Source organism: Equus quagga, unplaced genomic scaffold (assembly GCF_021613505.1).
Source record: "Equus quagga isolate Etosha38 unplaced genomic scaffold, UCLA_HA_Equagga_1.0 HiC_scaffold_118_RagTag, whole genome shotgun sequence".
NCBI lineage: Eukaryota > Metazoa > Chordata > Mammalia > Perissodactyla > Equidae > Equus > Equus quagga.
Genome location: NW_025792290.1, coordinates 64,370 through 70,730, shown reverse-complemented (window position 1 = coordinate 70,730; position 6,361 = coordinate 64,370).

The window sequence follows — 6,361 nt, the reverse complement described above, 5'->3', positions numbered from 1 at the left end:
GATAAAATATTAACCTTAATATTTTGTTGGGATGCTGTATGTAAAAGTGACTCTATTATTTTGCAGCAATAACCTCACTACCGTTACCATTTGACATTTGTGATGGTTAGGTTTAGAGAACTTTTTTAAATGCTGAATTTCTTTTAATGCTAGAAAAGACAAATGTTACAGTGTTCTAAGATAAGGTATAGAGAACAAAAATATGACATTGAAATGTATCAATTATGTTTTCATTTTTGCAGGATAACGTATTCTAAACAATACAAAGGCTCCCAACTCACAAAACTCAGTTCTTACCTTAGCAATACTCCAAATTACTATATTTTAAAAGACTAAAGGTCATTCATGAAGAATGAAAATCATGACTGCGATGAAGGTGGATTAAAATAACACTAGCTGTTGTAATTGATAAAAACCCAAATCTCACTGACTTATAACAATAGAAGTCCTCAATCACATAAGGTGCAGTAGAGAAAAGGCATGCTGGCAAAAGGACTCTGCTCCATACGGTGATTCAGGAACATGCCAACTTTTCTTATGTGTGGCCATGATACCATGTTCTGCCAATGGAACGTGGGCAAATGCCATGAATGCTAATTCTATCCCTGAACTAGGTCTTGCCTCCCCCCCTCAAACTGGAACCACATGACTTTCTACTCCTTTTCTTCCTCATCTGCTGCCTGGATATTGACATTCAGGCAAACATTGAAAGCCATGTGTTAGAGTTGCCAGATAAAATATAGAAGACCCAATTAAGTTTGAATTGCAGATATATGACAGGTAACTTTTAAACAACAAATACATTTATAAGTGTGATCTTACAGTGTCCATACCCTTTGACTCAGAGACTCCTTTCCTAAATCTCTTCTAATCCTAGAGATATATTCACACTTATGCACACTAATATTTATGGTAACATTGTCTATAATAGTGAAAGATTGGAAATCATATAAATATTTACCAATAGAGAAGAGAGTTTGATTAAATATTCAGCAATGCAGCTGTTCAGTAGAATATAATGCAATGATTAAAAAGAATGAGAGTTCTTTTTATATATGGAAGTACAAAGATCACCCAGAATTATTAAGTGGAATGCAAGCTTCAGAAGATGTCAATAATGCATTGCCATTTGTACGGGTGAGGAAGAAAGAATATAAGTATTATTATGTTTGCAAATGCAATACAAGGCTTACATCTGGAAGAAGACAGAAGCTTATAACAGGAGTGATCACCAGGGAAGAAATATAGAGATTTAGAATCAAGAAATAGAAGGGGACTTTATTCCAACTCCATGCACTTGCATACTTCTTAATTTTAACGATGTGAATGGTTTGTTATACACACACTTGCACACACACAATGGAAAGCAAGGAGACAGTCAGGAAGGATGGGAAGGAAGGTAATTTGTCAATAGGAGGGCAATTCTCAAAACTGAAAGCAGGAAGTCCCTAAAGCCAGGAAAACAAAAATAAATTTCATCCCCTCTGGAAATCAAAACTTTTCTTCAGCAGAGAATAGCGAATGAATGTTGTTTTTTTTCCAATTCCATCTCATCCCCAGAACCCCGGATTCTCAAGGGAGCAAGTATTTATCCCTTAGGCCCTAGCTATAAAATCCCCAATTAGAACAAATCACACAGAGAGACATTGTAGGGCAATCAGCCTGCATCAGTTGCCCAAAGAGAATCTGGAGGCAATATTAGCGTGAGTAAAACAAAGAAAATCTTATTTTTCAACATCAGCTGTGTATTATCGCAGTGTGTGCAAGAAGTGGCAGAGCGAAAGGGTCAGGGCCACAGTTAGACCATTTTTTGCCCCAAGACCAGAAGAAATCCCTTCATAATTGGTGATGTAATGGAAATAAAGTCAGGGAACTCAGCTGGGATGAGTGTTGCTTGGGAAAGGATATGAACGAACCAATAATTGAGTGAATGAATAAACGAATCAATCAGTCACTATTATATGCCCTTAATGTATTATTTTCCTGTATTATTATGGCCATTTGATGAGCACTGATTCAATACCTGGCCCTGTGCTGGCAAGATTACATAAATTTGTTCACTTGAACCTCACTCCACTGAAAAGCAAGTTTTGCATTTTCTTCTTCTGCTTCTTTTTTTAACTTCTTATTTTGAAATAATTATGCATTCACAGAAAGTTTCAAAAATACTGCAGCTATGTCCCATGTATCCTTCACATAGTTTTTCTTCAATGATTATATCTATATGTAATTTTACTATGACACCAAACCAGGATTTTGATATTGGTGTGTGTGACAATGTGTGTATGTAGTTCTATGTCATTTTATCACAGGTGTAGATTCATGTAACCACCACTACAATCAAGATTCAGATCTATGCTATCACAGATGTCAGATTTCATGCAGGCCTCCCTGGTGGTACCCCTTATAGTCACACCAGTCCCCTTGCCCTATCACCCTGACCCTTGGAAATCACTAATATGTTTATTTCTGTAATTTTGTCATTTGGAGAATGTTAGATGAAAGGAACAATACACTGTCTACCCTGTTGAGATTGGCTCTTTTTCAGTCAGCATAATTCCCTGACATCCTTATAACTTATTGCATGTATCAATAGTCTGTTCACCTTTATTGCTGAATAATGTCCCACAGTATGAATGTACCATAGTTTCTTTAACCACTCACCTATTGAAGAACATATTGGTTGTGTACATTTTTTGACTATTATAAATGAAGCTGTTACAAAAATTTATGTACAGGCTTTTGTGTGGACAAGAAGTTTTGTGCAAACATAATTTCCCAGGAGTGCAATTACTAAGTGGTATGTTAAGTGTAGGTTTGTTTTTTTAAGACACCGCCAAACTTTTTCCAGTGACTGTACCATTTCACACTCCTACCGGCAATGTATCAGAGATCCAGCTACTCAGTATCCTCACCAGCATTTCATATTGCTACTGTTTTTTTTATTTTAGGCTTTCAGGTTGGTGTGTAGTGATATCTCATTTTGTTCTTAATTTACATTTCCCTAATGCCTAATGATGCTGGACATCTCATGTGCTTATTTACCATACATATAGCCCTTTTTGATGAACTGTCTATTCATGTCTTTCATCCATTTTATAATTTGATTTTTTAATGTTGAGTTTGTGATTTTTTTATATATACTAGTTATGTCTTTTGTCAGAAAGGTGATTTGACAATATTTTCTCCAAGTCTGTAGCATGCCTTTTCATCCTCCTAACCAGATCTTTAACACAGCAAAATTGTTCATCTTGATGGAGTCCAATTTATTGACTTTCTTTGTCTTTTATGGATTGTGTTTTCACTGTAATGTCTAAGAACTATGCACTAAGTCCTGGGTTCTGAAGCTTTGGTCCTATATTATCTTTTAGAAGTTTTATATTTTGCATTTAAATATCTTATCCATTTGAGTTAATTTTTGTAGAGTGTGTATAGGTTCATTCTTTTGCCTATGGTTATCCAGTTGCCTTGGCACTATGTATTGGAAACGCTATCAATCTTCCATTGAATTGCTTTTGCACTTTTATCAAAAATCGGTTGACTGTTCCTGTGGGTTCTCTATTCTACTCCATCTTTGTGTCTATTTCTCTTCAAATTTTAGAGTGTTGATTACTAAAACTATATAATAAATCTTCATATCAGGTAGAGTAATCCATCCTGCATTCTTCTTTTTCAAAATTGTTTTAGCTATTCTAACTACTTTGTCTTTCCATATACATTTTAGAATAATCTTGCCATATCCAAAAAGTTTTGCATGAATTTTTATAAGGATTTCATTAAACTTGTTTATCTATTTAAGGAGAATTAGATTATATTATACTGGATCTTCTAATCTATAAACACAGTATGTCTATTTTGATCTTATTTGATTTCATTCATTGGCATTTTGTAATTCTCAGCATATAAGTCTTGTACAGCTTTTTTCAGATTTATGCTTAAGTATTTCATATTTTGAATGGTTGTAAATGATATTACATTTTAATTTCAGTTCCCATTTGTCATATGTCCATTGATAATATAAAAATGCAATTAATTTTTCTATGATGATCTTGTATTCCACAATTTCATGAACTCACTTATTGGGTCTAGATGATTTCAGTAGTTTTCTTGGGATCTTCATACTCATCATGTCATCTGCTTGAGGGACAGTTTTATTTCTTCCTTTCTGATATATATGACTTTTATTCCTTTTCTTCTTTATCCCACTCACTAGAACTTCCAGAGCCATGGTGAATAAAACTGGTGAGGGTGTGTATCTTTCGCCTTGTAGCTGATTTTAGGGATCAAGCCTTCAGTCTTTGACCATTAAGTATATTAGCTGTAAGTTGTTTTTAGATGTTCTTCATCAGCTTAAGTGTGTTCTTTCCTATTCCTAATTTTCTAAGTATTTTTTAATCATGAATAAAATTTGGTCAAATTCATTTCCTTCTTCAATTTATATAATCCTGTGATTTTTCTCCTCTACACTGTAAATATGGTAGATTACCTTGGTTTATTCCCAACATTGAATGAGCATTTCATCCCTGTAATTAACACTACTTGGTCATGGTGTATAATTTATTTGTATATATATAATATATGTTATATAGTTTATGTGTATAAAAGTATACAAAGATATACAGTAAAAACACTATAAATGAATCAAAATGGAATTCTCAACAAAGTTCAAGTGATCTACAGAAAGTCAGGGAGAATAAAACACAGAAACAAAAAAGACAGAAAACGATAATAAAATGGCAGATGTAAGCCTTAGCATATCAATAACTTCATAAAATGGTCTTCTTCATTTTTAAAATGATAAAAGTTATGAATTCCCATTTTTAAAGTGAAAGTAAAAGTGCGGAAGTGTGTAAGTTTAAAAAGAGAGGTTCTCTCTCACCCAATCTCACACCTGTAGATAACTTAAGTTTTATTACTTAAGTGAGTGTTATTTCTTAGACTTTGGTATGTATCTAACCTGAACTTTATCTGAATAAATAGAGAGTGGAAGCAAGAGGGAGTGGGAGTGAGAGAAAGAGTTTGATTGTTAAAATGGCCCACGATCTACCTATCATTCTACAATTTATTTTTCTCATTTGATAATATGACAGGGACACCTTTTTATAAGAGTCTATATTTCTCTCATTCGTTGTGGACTGTGTATTGATCGATAATGTGGAGCTACTGTGATCTATTTAATGTTATTTCCAAATGTTTGTTATTATAAATAGTGTTTAAAGGACATCATTAACTTCTAAGTTCTATGATCTCCATTTTCCAGAGGAAGGAACTGAGGTTGAGGTGGTTATGTGTTTTGTCTCTTTTAACTTGTGGTACAAAAATTCAAACCCAGGTCAGCTGGTTTCCTTTCTACTGCCCAGTGCTGAATATGCATGAAGCTGCCAAAGCACTGAGACTCAGTGCAGGTCAATCACATTTAAAATGCTCAGGTAGTTGGGAGTTTTCTTCAGAAGTTTCTGTTGATTAGCAAATACCTTCATCATAGACGAAACAAAGAATTTCATACTGAGCCAACCTGTCTTTAACGTACGGATTTTGTGTGTGGAGGTGGATGCTTGTCCTGAGCTTGTCCTGATTTCTTTAGCTCTTGAAATAAGTCCCCATGTCATATAATTAAGACATATTATTGAATCAGAATGATTAAAATCAAATTGATATAGTAAATGTAATTATAATTACTCTATCAAGGTTCTGGGTTAAGTGGACCCCTGATCTCTTCTAGCTTCCTGTGATAAGTGCTTATACTCAGTGATGAACACATCCTTGAAAGGGCTGGATTTCAGTTATTTTACAGCAGGTTAACCTGAGGAAAGAACTTGCACTAACTTATTTCCCCTCTGCCCTCACTAAATGTTGAATTGAAAAGAACTGTTTCTTGTTCTGTTAGTACAACATTATTCCACTGTGTTTATTTCTCAAAATATTTAAACAATGAGAGAAGCCCATATCAACAACAGACTTAGGCTGGTACGTTCTTACCACTAAAGGTACGTTCTTACTGACCATCTTTTCTTCATGGGTATATGGCTCTGCTAGGAGTTATTGACATCAGAGGAAAGAACTCTTCTAATGATGGACTAGGGGTGTGAATTTTTCAACTATGATAAATTTGTTTTATTGCATAGTATTTTACATGCGTAGTTGCATAAAATTTTATGAAGAATAATACAATAACCACATATTTAGCCACGATACAATTCAAAGTACAAATAACAGTCAATATTTTTTAGTCCCCTTATGTATCCTTCAATAATTACATTCCCAATTATCCTCCATGAAAGTTACAATTATCCTACAATGTATGTATATGAATCTCATGTGTATGTGTGTGTGCGTTTGTGTGTGTGTGTGTGTGTGTGCG